The following is a 14,160-nucleotide window of genomic DNA, read 5'->3' on the forward strand; positions in this document are numbered from 1 at the left end:
GTTTCACCTGAAACAAGACAGGTTCATCAGGAGGTAGGTAGACATTTGGACATAGTCCGACCATGATACAGATGTGAACAAAGATACCAAGGCGATAATAAAAATGGAGCAATACTTAGCTAGAGATGTTTCAAAAAGGGAGACGGAGGTTAAAGGGTTACCGAGTGGCAAAAGATATGCATCCCATCAGAGGATACCTAGAAGGGTATATATAAATGGAAACGAGGTTAGGTCCAGAAGGACTTAGGATAATCCCAACTATAGCCCCAACAATTGCAGGTTCCAGAATCATAATAGCAACTTACATGGTGGTGATGCCGGCCAGAAACGTCCCCCTGGTAGCCTGCTCAAGGCCCAGGTGGGTTGCCGGCATGCAAACAATCTATTTAAATGGTCGATTCAGTGTGTCCGGACGCCGGTGATGCACTTCCGGCCTCCGGAATGCACTGTGGAACGCAGCTGGTTTCCGACCTAGGTCACTTCCGGTGCCATGGAACGCATCATGAGCCGCATAGGGCTTGATGCCGGCACCTGGAGGAGACAGGCGGATGTCGCGCTGCCAGAGGTACTGGGGCATTTAAAGATAAGTTAATTAGGATGCCAGTACCTTACGAGCAGCAGTCCAAGATGTTATTCTCATTTAATACCAAAAATTAAGATGGAAACGATACTGAGAATCATTGCCACAAATGACCCTCGGCAAGAAAAACCTTCCCTAAAGATATAAAGCCACCAATGAGCTAGCAATATTTATAAAAAATATTGATAAAGATGGAAAAAAATTGCCTGCCTCTTCCATCATATTATTGATATTTTTAGAGGTACCAGGTCATATTTTTAAAGGATATGGGGAGTAAATCTTAATAACCCCGTAATAATGCTTTTCGCACTGATCAGCGCAGAGTCCTTGGGTCACATACCACTGATGCTTGAAAAAATACTTAGGATCATCAGATATAGAACACAGACAGGGGAGATTTTAAATAAAACATGCAAAATTGAGTCTCTCATTGAGACCAAGGGGGGACTGGGACTGAAAACGATAGATCCAGGAGGACTCTTTTTGGAGAATCCTTCTGTCCCAGTCGCTCCTACTCTCAGAATAGGGAACTACCTCCAAAACTGAAAAACGGGCCAGACTCACGTCACCCTTGTGGCAGCTATTAAAATGATGGGCCACCGGAGTATCCTTGGATTTCTTAATGTCATTTAAATGCTCACAGATCCTTCTCCATAATTCCCTCTTGGTCTTGCCAATGTAGTCCAATGGACAACTACACTGGCAAATGTAGACTACGCCTTTAGTTTTACAATTGGCGAAGTCACGGATGGCGAAGGATCGTTGGGTCACCGAGCAGATTTTTGATTTGGACGAGTTAATAAAATTGCAAGCTTTGCAAGGACCACACTTGAAGACCCCAAGGGGCCTACGATCTAACCATGTGCCCTCTCTCTTTGGGCCTTCGTAGTGACTATGTACTAGCCGATCTCGTAGGCTTCTCCCTTTGCGGTAAGTCACCTGAGGGTAGTTATTAATTACCTGTGTTAGATCAGGGTCCATAGTTAGAATCGCCCAGTGCCTTCTAAGGATGGATACCACTTCCCCGTTCCCAGAGTCAAAGGTAGAGATCAAACGTATTAGATTCCCGTCAGTAACTCTTTGTCTTGGTATAAGGAGCTCTTCTCTCCTCTTTGACTCTGCAAACTGAAAAGACTCCCTAAGGATCTTTGAAGGGTAACCCCTCTCTCTCAATCTCTTCCTGAGTTTACCTGATTCTTGGTAAAAATTACCTCCTGATAAACAGTTTCTACGAACCCGCAGATATTGTCCCCTGGGGATCCCTTTTTTAACAGCGTTGGGGTGATGACTCTCCCAATGGAGGATACTGTTCGTGGCCATTGGTTTTCTGAAGACAGAGGTATTCAAGGTGCCCTCTACTTTGGTTACCACAACGTCCAAGAAGGTGATCTGTTCTAATTGGGTTTCACAGGTAAATCTCAGGCCAATATCGCTGTGATTAAGGGAATCGATAAATCTATAAAAGGCTGCAGTACTCCCTTCCCAGATCAGAAACACATCGTCGATGTAGCGAGTCCAAAAGGAGATGTTCTCGCTCCACCAAGGATGCTGATCAGGGAAGACGACACTCTCCTCCCACCAGCCCAGGAGGAGATTCACATAGGTGATTGCGGTCCCCCTGAGCTGGTGGTAGAAGGAACCATTGAACAGAAAAAAATTGTGCGTAAGAGTATATTCCAGTAGTTGCAAGATAAAAGAATTATGTGCAGAAAACTGGGTTCCTCTCGTATTAAGGAAATAATTTACAGCTTTGATTCCTTTATCGTGTGGAATCGAGGTGTAAAGCGATTCCACATCGATACTCGCCAAGATACTATTCGGATTTACTGAGAGAGTTTCGATTTTACGAAGAAAGTCCATTGTATCGCGGGTAAAGGATGGTAGACTTGAGACAAAATCACGGAGTACCTTATCAAGGTAAATTCCACCGTGATGTGTCAGAGAGTCGATACCGGATACAATGGGACGCCCCTTCTGGGTATGTATCCCCTTGTGGATTTTCAGCAAGCAATAAAAAGTGGCCGTTTGTGGGGTTTTTGGAAAGAGAAAATCAAACTCGGTCTTACTAATGACACCTTGTTGGAGGCCCTGACTGAGAATTCCCAGAAGATCTGTGCGGAATGTCTCAGTAGGGTCCACAGGGATTTTTTTGTAGCTGTTTTTATCATTCAGTAATGTAAGACACATTAGTTGATATTTGTGATGATCAAGAAGTACCAGGTTGCCACCCTTATCCGACTGTTTGATAATCAACTTCTTGTTGTTTTCCAGATTTCTCAATGCCTGGAACTCTGATGCTGAAAGATTTGAATTAAGGGGAACACCCTGTATTTTCTCGATATCGGAAATAACGAGGTGCAGGAAAATATCAATATGTTCGGTACTTACAGGGGGTGGCAGTCTGGTACTTCGCAACCGTAATTCCGTGAAACGACCTTTACCCGACACCCTTGTTCCTTCTTCATAGAGTTCCATTAAATTTTGGAGATCGGGAAAATCCTCAGGGCTGATTCCCAGGTCCAAACATGTTTTTTAATTACAGTTTTTAAAGTATTTGTGCCATTTCAATTTCCTAGCAAATAAATTCAGGTCTTTTACCCAGGTAAAGGTGTCGTGTTTTGTTGTCGGCACAAAGGACAGGCCCTTCTGGAGTAGATTAATCTCGGCCGGGGTCAGGTTACATTCTGACAAGTTGATTACCTGCAGTTGATCTGTTAATTGTTTCGACTGCGGTCCCTTAGTTGGTACACGGCCTGGCCCTTGGCTAAAAAAGAAGAGGAAGATGATGATGAGGAGGATGAAGGAGGATTGAGATCTGTGGCAGGGACGGCAACTACGTTATTGTTTACAGGCAAGCCTTGATAAGGGGTAAACTGAGAAGAGTTGTGCATTTGTGTGCGATTCTGGGGTCCTGGTGGTCCGGAACCTTTGTTTCCAGATCCACGTCCCCCCAGTAGTTGCCTCTCTGTCCCCTTGATCCTCTCCATCTCTGACCCGACCCTCTCCCTCTTGAATAATGACCTCCTCTAATGGTTCCTCTTGTGTGGGAAAAAAACAGTGATCTCAGAGTCAGAGAAATCCTGGTCAGAAGATGATTATTCTGATTCGGTTACTAAGTTTTTAGTGCTCACAAAGATATAGGCTTTATTATCTCTGAATTTGCCCAAGTCTTTGATAAACTGCCAATGCTTCCTCTCCTTGATGAGGTTCTGGAACCTTTCAACAGCCGATTGCAGTGAAGATTCTCTTTTGTCAAAATCGGGATCTGATTTTAGTTTTAGCGCTGACTTGATAAGTCCCTTTAGTTTAGACGCTGTATTTTCAAAGATTAGTTTTTCCTCATCAAGGAGAAGAGACATCAGCCTTAGCGAGCTACTAGTAATCTCTTGTTCCCACTTGGACACAAATTCTGGAGACTGGACACGTTCTGCTGGTCTGAGAGGAATACGCAGGACTCTTGGTACGATTTTATGCTCTAAATAATTTTCAAATGACTTGATTTCCCACCATGATTTAATGTTATCCTTGTATCCCTGGTAAAGATCTTTAAAGACAATTTTGCAGCTTGCTGAAGACGTTAGTCCAGCAACCTCCCTGTATGAGAAAATATCCTTGACCTCATTAATAAGATCCTCAGTAAAAATAGTACCTGTCAGGAAACTGGCCATACTTAATTTCATACAACAATTGCCTAATAATTTGATTTATTTTGATTTCTTATCACACAAATTTTCAAAATATTACTTCTAGAATTAGTGACTTTTAAAAATACCTTTATTTGTGATTATGCGGGTATAGGTATGTATATACCAACAAGTGTACTACAATTCAAAAGGATTATATATAAATTTCTTTTGATAGGGGAGTAGTGACCCCTAAACTTAAACATTCACTGGTGACATATTACTGTCTATAGGCTTAACGGTTAGAGGAAGACGCCAAAAGACGACAGAGTCGTTTAAAAAATTAAAACAAAAAAATAATTTGTTGGCTACCTCATCCTCCTCCACCGCCTCTTCCACCTACACCGCTACGTCCACAGCCTCCTCAAACTCCTACTCCATATGGAACTCCACCTCATAAATCAATTATTATTTTATTTGTAAGTATTTTATTTTATGTCATTTCACTACTTTTTCAGTTACATTTTAGGGTGAAATTCACCAATTTTTGGGTGTAATATACCCCTTCTCTACCTAGTTGACAGCTTAATACATTTCAATAATTTTTCTTTTACATTTTCGGGTGACAATAAACATTTTATTTCTGTCATAGACCCCTGCTCTACCAATTAGACAGGTTAATAGATTTCTGTCATTTTTCGGTTACATTATTAGGTTGATATTTTACCGTTTTGGACGTGAATAAACCCCTGCTCTGCATATTGACAGGGAATAAAATTTCAGAAATTCTTCTTTAATTGATGCACACCACTTCCTTTCATTCAATGCTTAAACTTTAACAAGTTGTCTCACATTTGCGCTTCAATAATTTGTCCCACAATTGCGCTTCAGTAATTTGTCCCACATTTGCGCATCAATAACTTTTCCTTTATTTCCGCTCGATCCCTCCAAAAAAAGAATACTTGTATCTCCCTTGGATGTGGTCTCTCTTTCTCACGCTCCCTCTCCAGCGTGGAACCCTGATTCTTCGATAACCGTGATCAACCTGGTAGGCTCAGAAAAGAACATCAAAAGTTTATAGAGAAGATATCCAAATGGATGGTGGATGTCACTGTCTCTGCGCTCCTGAACATAGAAGCCCAACGGCTTAGGTAGGTTTAGAGTAGGACCCGCCTGACCTGAGACCGCCTTGGCGTTTGGTAGGCGGGCTTAGATGTGTTATCATAGATAATTAGATTATCATATCAGAGTGAGGACTTTGTCCATATATAGTGCTTGCATCTACTTTACTAAGTGCATTATTATCTTATTTCTGTGGTTTTCTTCAATAATATGGCCAGGGACATCCGCACATTTGTATATCATATTGTGCAGGATGTTTTTATCTTAGTTTTTTCTGTGGATTTTTTTGTCTATGTAGTATTTGCTTGAGGGAGTGGCACCTTCAAGTGTGAATGCGCACCTATTTTATCTTAGGGAGTAGCATTCCTCTGCACTTTTGCCCTTCCTATCCAATAGAGCGCCTTGATTAGGTGGTACATATGGGTGTGCTTGCTCCTCCTCCCATTGGTTGCTTGATGCACATGGAGGTGACTAGGAGCAGCACACCATATGTGCGGCGTATGCGCTCCTGAACATAGAAGCCCAACGGCTTAGGTAGGTTTAGAGTAGGACCCGCCTGACCTGAGACCACCTTGGCGTTCGGTAGGCAGGCTTAGATGTGTTTTGATCAAAATATATTGACTAACTGTCTCAGATATTATCATATCAGAGTGAAGACTTTGTCCATATATAGTGCTTGCATCTACTTTACTAAGTGCATTATTATCTTATTTCTATGGTTTTCTTCAATAATATGGCCAGGGACATCCGCACATTTGTATATCATATCATGCAGGATGTTTTTATCTTAGTTTTTTCAGTGGATTTTTTTGTGGATGTCACTGGGGCACCTCTGCATAGGTGACAGGAACATAAATAAATAAATAAAAAATAGTCTGTTACATTGTCAGGGGAAATTTTTGAAATTTTGCTGGATAGAAACCCCTGCTCTGCATAGTTGACAGGGAATAAAATTTACAAAAATTATTTATTAATTGATGCGCGCCACCTCCTTTCATTCAATGCTTAAACTTTAACAAGTTGTCCCACATTTGCGCTTTAATACTTTGCCCCATATTTCCACTGTATCATATTTAATTTGAAACAATTAACCTCCATTGGATGTGGTCTCTCTTTCTCACGCTCTTTCTCCAGCGCGGAACCCTGATTCGCCGTTAACCGTGATCAACATGGTAGGCTCAGAAAAGAACATTGAAAGTCGATAGAGAATATATCCAAATGGATGGTGGACGTCACAGGGACATGCGATCAGGCAGAAGTTATCTAGAGTCAACAAAGCGGCATCAGGGCTTTCCTGGCTAACGTTTCCAAATCCAAAATACCACAGTGACATTCCCTATAATTTTGTATTAATCATTCCAATAACAGGGCATCTTAATAGTCCTGTATTGTTATTTATCGTCACTACCTCCCCGAGTCGGGAGTAGTTAATTGCTACACGCCCCTTAATTTCCTCAAAATTCTTCTGTTTTAATAGCTTCTCCCACATTTCCGCTCAATCACAATTAAATTTCATCCATTGATCTTCCTTGGATGTGGTCTCTCTTTCTCATGCTCCCTCTCCGGATTGGAACCCTGATTCGCTGATAACCATGATCACCATGGTAGGCGCAGAAAAGAACATTGAAAGTTGATAGAACAGATATCCAATTGGATTGTGAACATCCCAGGGACGTGTGACATGGTGGGGCAGTATGTTTGCACACTCCTACACGAACTGACTGATGGTTTTTCCCCCTGCAACTTCTGGGTCTCCAAATTTGGCACATGGCCTGAGCTTGCCCTTTACACCTTGGAGGTGCTGGCCTGCCCTGCAGCCAGTGTATTGTCTGAATTTGTTTTTAGCACGACTGGAGGGGGTTATCACAGGTTATATTTCCCAATGTTTTGGGTTGTACCCTAATTTAAAAAAATAAAAATAAATGTAAAACAAAAAAACTGTGTAGTCTACCTCCTCCTCCTCCACCGCCGCTTCCACCTACACCGCCACATCCATCGCCTCCTCAACCTCCTACTCCATATGGACCTCGTCCTCCTAGATCACGATTATTATTTTTTGTTTTCACGTTTTTTATGTTATTTAAAGTTATTTCCCCATCCACTTTTGTTTGCAGAGCACTTGCCATGCTCTTAACCACATTTTGCTGCCATTTGCAGCCCTGTAGCCCTTTCCATTACATTTTTACATCCATTTTATTGCTCAAAAGTTTGGGTCCCCATTAACTTCAATGGGGTTCGGGGTCAAGTTTGGGTCAAGTTCGGGTCCCGAAATTTGGCCAAACCTGTTGAACCCGAAAATCCAGGTGTTCCACTCAACTCTAGTCCAGAGTTCATTTCAAGTATGCTATTTGCATTTTGAATCTGTTGCTGTTAACTTTCAAGATGAGATCCAAAGAGCTTTCACTATCAGTGAAATAAGCCATCATTAGGCTGAAAAAACAAAACAAACCATCAGAGAGATAGCAAAAACATTAGGCATGGCCAAAACAACTGTTTGGAACATTCTTAAAAAGATGGAACGCTCCGGTGAGCTCAGCAACACCAAAAGACCCAGAAGACCACGGAAAACAACTGTGGTGGATGACCAAAGAACATTTTCCTGGTGAAGAAAATACCCTTCACAACAGTTGCCCAGATCAAGAACACTCTCCAGGAGGTAGGTGTATGTGTGTCAAAGTCAACAATCAAGAGAAGACTTCACCAGAGTGAATACAAAGGGTTCACCACAAGATGTAAACCATTGGTGAGCCTCAAAAAACACGAAGGCCAGATTAGAGTTTGCCAAATTACATCTAAAAAAGCCTTCACAGTTCTGGAACAATATCCTATGGATAGATGAGACCAAGATCAACTTGTACCATGATGGGAAGAGAAGAGTATGGAGAAGGAAAGAAACTGCTCATGATCCTAAGCATACCACCTCATCAGTGAAGCATGTTGGTGGTTGTGTCATGGGTTGGGCATATATGGCTACCAATGGAACTGGTTCTCTTGTATTTATTGATCATGTGACTGCTGACGAAAGCAGCAGGATGAATTCTGAAGTGTTTTGGGCAATATTATCTGCTCATATTCAGTCAAATGCTTCTGAACTCATTGGACAGTGCTTCACAGTGCAGATGGGCAATGGCCCAAAGCATACTGCAAAAGCAACCAAGGAGTTTTTTAAGGGGAAGGAGAGGAATGTTAAGCAATGGACAAGTCAATCACCTGACTTGAATCCAATTGAGCATGCATTTCACTTGCTGAAGACAAAACTGAAGGGAAAATGCCCCAAGAACAAGCAGGAACTGTAGACAGTTGCAGTAGAGGCCTAGCAGAGCATCACCAGGGATGAAACCCAGCGTCTGGTGATGTCTATGCGTTTCAGACTTCAGGCTGTAATTGACTGCAAAGGATTTTCAGCCAAGTATTAAAAAGTGAAAGTTTGATTTATGATTATTACTCTGTCCCATTACTTTTAGTCCCTTAACAAGTGGGAGGCACATATGCAAACTGTTGCAATTCCTACACCGTTCACCTGATTTGGATATAAATACCCTCAAATTAAAGCTGACAGTCTGCAGTTAAAGCACATCTTGTTCGTTTCATTTCAAATCCATTGTGGTGGTTTATAGAGCCAAAAATATTAGAATTGTGTCGGTGTCCCAATATTTAATGACCTGACTGTAGCTATGTCCATATATGGAGTCAGTGCTTGGGGACACCCAGTGTATTTAAATCTTATTTAGCCTCTATTTCTGAAAAGTTTCTGGCGGGATTCAAACTCAAAACCTTCTACATTACAGCCAAGAATCTTAACCACTGCATGATGCATGGCCAGTTACTTACATTTTTTTTTTTAAATTAGACTTCTGCTGTATATGAATAATTGCTATATAAGTATTCGTATACAGCAGAAGTCTCATATATATATATATATATATATATATATATATATGTTAGCAATTGGTCATGCAGCTGTATAGCGTAGTGGTTAACATTCTAGGCTGTAATGTAGAAGGTTGCGAGGACGAATCCCACCCCATATATATACAGTGGAGGAAATAATTATTTGACCCCTCACTGATTTTGTAAGTTTGTCCAATGACAAAGAAATGAAAAGTCTCAGAACAGTATCATTTCAATGGTAGGTTTATTGTAACAGTGGCAGATAGCACATCAAAAGGAAAATCGAAAAAATAACTTTAAATAAAAGATAGCAACTGATTTGCATTTCATTGAGTGAAATAAGTATTTGAACCCTCTAACAAAAAAAGACTTAATACTTGGTGGAAAAACCCTTGTTTGCAAGCACAGAGGTCAAACGTTTCTTGTAATTGATGACCAAGTTTGCGCACATTTTAGGAGGAATGTTGGTCCACTCCTCTTTGCAGATCATCTCTAAATCCCTAAGGTTTCGAGGCTGTCTCTGTGCAACTCTGAGCTTGAGCTCCCTCCATAGGTTTTCGATTGGATTAAGGTCCGGAGACTGACTAGGCCACTCCATGACCTTAATGTGCTTCTTCTTGAGCCACTCCTTTGTTGCCTTTGCTGTATGTTTTGGGTCATTGTCGTGCTGGAACACCCATCCACGACCCATTTTCAGTTTCCTGGCAGAGGGAAGGAGGTTGTCGCTCAGGATTTCACGATACATGGCTCCGTCCATTTTCCCGTTTATGCGAATAAGTTGTCCTGTGCCCTTAGCAGAAAAACACCCCCAAAGCAAAATGTTTCCACCCCCATGCTTGACGGTGGGGACGGTGTTTTGGGGGTCATAGGCAGCATTTTTCTTCCTCCAAACACAGCGAGTTGAGTTAATGCCAAAGAGCTCTATTTTGGTCTCATCAGACCACAGCACCTTCTCCCAGTCACTCTCTGAATCATTCAGGTGTTCATTGGCAAACTTCAGACGGGCCTGCACATGTGCCTTCCTGAGCAGGGGGACCTTGCGAGCCCTGCAGGATTTTAATCCATTGCGGTGTAATGTGTTTCCAATGGTTTTCTTGGTGACTGTGGTCCCTGCTAATTTGAGGTCATTAACTAACTCCTCCCGTGTAGTTCTAGGATGCTTTTTCACCTTTCTCAGAACCATTGACACCCCACGAGGTGAGATCTTGCGTGGAGCCCCAGAGCGAGGTCGATTGATGGTCATTTTGTGCTCCTTCCATTTTCGAACAATCGCACCAACAGTTGTCACCTTCTCTCCCAGCTTCTTGCTAATGGTTTTGTAGCCCATTCCAGCCTTGTGCAGGTCTACAATTTTGTCTCTGACATCCTTGGACAGCTCTTTGGTCTTTCCCATGTTGGAGAGTTTGGAGTCTGCTTGATTGATTGATTCTGTGGACAGGTGTCTTTTATACAGGTGACTAGTTAAGACAGGTGTCCTTAATGAGGGTGACTAATTGAGTAGAAGTGTCTAACCACTCTGTGGGAGCCAGAACTCTTAATGGTTGGTAGGGGTTCAAATACTTATTTCACTCAATGAAATGCAAATCAGTTGCTATCTTTTATTTAAAGTTATTTTTTCGATTTTCCTTTTGATGTGCTATCTGCCACTGTTACAATAAACCTACCATTGAAATGATACTGTTCTGAGACTTTTCATTTCTTTGTCATTGGACAAACTTACAAAATCAGTGAGGGGTCAAATAATTATTTCCGCCACTGTATATATATATATATATATATATATATACAGTGGGATGCGAAAGTTTGGGCAACCTTGTTAATCATCATGATTTTCCTGTATAAATCGTTGGTTGTTACGATAAAAAATGTCAGTTAAATATATCATATAGGAGACACGCACAGTGATATTTTAGAAGTGAAATGAAGTTTATTGGATTTACAGAAAGTGTGCTATAATTGTTTAAACAAAATTAGGCAGGTGCATAAATTTGGGCACCACAAAAAAGAAATGAAATAAATATTTAGTAGATCCTCCTTTTGCAGAAATTACAGCCTCTAAACGCTTCCTGTAGGTTCCAATGAGAGTCTGGATTCTGGTTGAAGGTATTTTGGAGCATTCCTCTTTACAAAACATCTTTAGTTCATTCAGGTTTGATGGCTTCCGACCATGGACAGCTCTCTTTAAGTCACACTACAGATTTTCAATTATATTCACGTCTGGGGACTGAGATGGTCATTCCAGAACATTGTACTTGTTCCTCTGCATAAATGCCTTAGTGGATTTTGAGCAGTGTTTAGGGTCGTTGTCTTGTTGAAAGATCCAGCCCCGGCGCAGCTTCAGCTTTGTCACTGATTCCTGGACATTGGTCTCCAGAATCTGCTGATACTGATTGGAATCCATGCGCCCCTCAACTTTGGCAAGATTCCCAGTCCCTGCACTGGCCACACAGCCCCACAGCATGATGGAACCACCTCTATATTTTACTGTAGGTAGCAGGTGTTTTTCTTGGAATGCTGTGTTCTTTTTCCTCCATGCATAACGCCCCTTGTTATGGCCAAATAACTCAATGTTAGTTTCATCAGTCCACAGCACTTTATTTCAAAATGAAGCTGGCTTGTCCAAATGTGCTTTAGCCCACCTCAAGCGGCACTTTTTGTGCTGTGGGCGGAGAAAAGGCTTCCTCTGTATTACTCTTGCATACAGCATCTCCTTGTGTAAAGTGTGCCGAATGGTTGAACGATGCACAGTGACTCCATCTGCAGCAAAATGATGTTGTAGGTCTTTGGTGCTGGTCTGTGGGTTGACTCTGACTGTTCTCACCATTCGTCGCTTCTGTCTATCTGAGATTTCTCTTGGTCTGCCACTTCGAGCCTTAACTTGAACTGAGCCTGTGGTCTTCCATTTCCTCAATATGTTCCTAACTGTGGAAACAGACAGCTGAAATCTCTGAGACAGCTTTCTGTATCCTTCCCCTAAACCATGATGGTGAACAATCTTTGTCTTCAGGTCATTTGAGAGTTGTTTTGAGACCCCCATTTTGCTACTCTTCAGAGAAAATTAAAAGAGGAGGGAAACTTACAATTGGCCCCCTTAAATACTCTTTCTCATAATTGGATTCACCTGTGTATGTAGGTCACTGAGCTTACCAATCCAATTTGAGTTCCAATAATTAGTTCTAAAGGTTTTGGAATCAATAAAATAACAACAGTGCCCAAATTTATGCACCTGCCAAATTTTGTTTAAACAATTATAGCACACTTTCTGTAAATCCAATAAACTTCATTTCACTTCTCAAATATCACTGTGTGTGTCTCCTATATGATATATTTAACTGACATTTTTTATCTTAATAACCAACGATTTATACAGGAAAATCATGACGATTAACAAGGTTGCCCAAACTTTCGCATCCCACTGTATATATATATTGTGGTAAGGTGAACAGAAAAGTGTATGGTAGAGTCTTGGAAGGGGTGTATATCCCACCCAGCTTCCTCAACTGGGTGAGGTAAATAAAATCCAATAGGTTAAAATGTAGAGTTGGGCGGACACCTGGATGTTCGGGTTCGAGAAGTTCGGCCGAACTTTCCGAAAATGTTCGGGTTCGGGATTCGAACCCGATCCGAACTTCGTCCCGAACCCGAACCCCATTGAAGTCAATGGGGACCCGAACTTTTCGGCACTAAAAAGGCTGTAAAACAGCCCAGGAAAGGGCTAGAGGGCTGCAAAAGGCAGCAACATGTAGGTAAATCCCCTGCAAACAAATGTGGATAGGGAAATGAATTAAAATAAAAATTAAATAAATAAAAATTAACCAAAATCAATTGGAGAGAGGTCCCATAGCAGAGAATCAGGCTTCACGTCTCCAACCACTGGAACAGTCCATTTTCATAAATTTAGGCCCAGCACACAGGCAGAGGAGAGAGGTTCCGTAACACAGAATCTGGCTTCATGTCACCAGAGAATCATTCTTCATGTCATAGCAGAGAATCAGGCTTCACGTCACCCACCACTGTAACAGTCCATTTTCATAAATTTAGGCCCAGCACCCAGGCAGAGGAGAGAGGTCCCGTAACAGACAATCTGGCTTCATGTCAGCAGAGAATCAGTCTTCATATCATAGCAGAGAATCAGGCTTCACGTCAGCCACCACTGCAACAGTCCATTGTCATATATTTAGGCCCAGCACCCAGGCAGAGGAGAGAGGTCCCTTAACAGAGAATCTGGCTTCATGTCAGCAGAGAATCAGTCTGCATATCATAGCAGAGAATCAGGCTTCACGTCACCCACCACTGTAGCAGTCCATTGTCATAAATTTAGGCCCTGGCACCCAGGCAGAGGAGAGAGGTCCCGTAACAGAGAATCTGGCTTCATGTCAGCAGAGAATTAGTCTGCATGTCATAGCAGAAAATCAGGCTTCACGTCAGCCACCACTGCAACAGTCCATTGTCAGATATTTAGGCCCAGCACCCAGGCAGAGGAGAGAGGTCCCGTAGCAGAGAATCTGGCTTCATGTCAGCAGAGAATTAGTCTGCATGTCATAGCAGAGAATCAGGCTTCACGTCAGCTACCAGTGCAACAGTCCATTGGCATATATTTAGGCCCAGCACCCAGGCAGAGGAGAGAGATCCCGTAACAGAGGATCTGGCTTTATGTCAGCAGAGAATTAGTTTGCATGTCATAGCAGAAAATCAGGCTTCACGTCAGCCACCACTGCAACAGTCCATTGTCAGATATTTAGGCCCAGCACCCAGGCAGAGGAGAGAGGTCCCGTAACAGAGAATCTGGCTTCATGTCAGCAGAGAATTAGTCTGCATGTCATAACAGAGAATCAGGCTTCACGTCACCCAACATTGGAACAGTCCATTGGCATATATTTAGGCCCCGGCACCCAGACAGAGGAGAGGTTCATTCAACTTTGGGTAGCCTCGCAATATAATGGT

The sequence above is a fragment of the Bufo gargarizans genome, chromosome 2 (genome assembly GCF_014858855.1).
Source record: "Bufo gargarizans isolate SCDJY-AF-19 chromosome 2, ASM1485885v1, whole genome shotgun sequence".
NCBI lineage: Eukaryota > Metazoa > Chordata > Amphibia > Anura > Bufonidae > Bufo > Bufo gargarizans.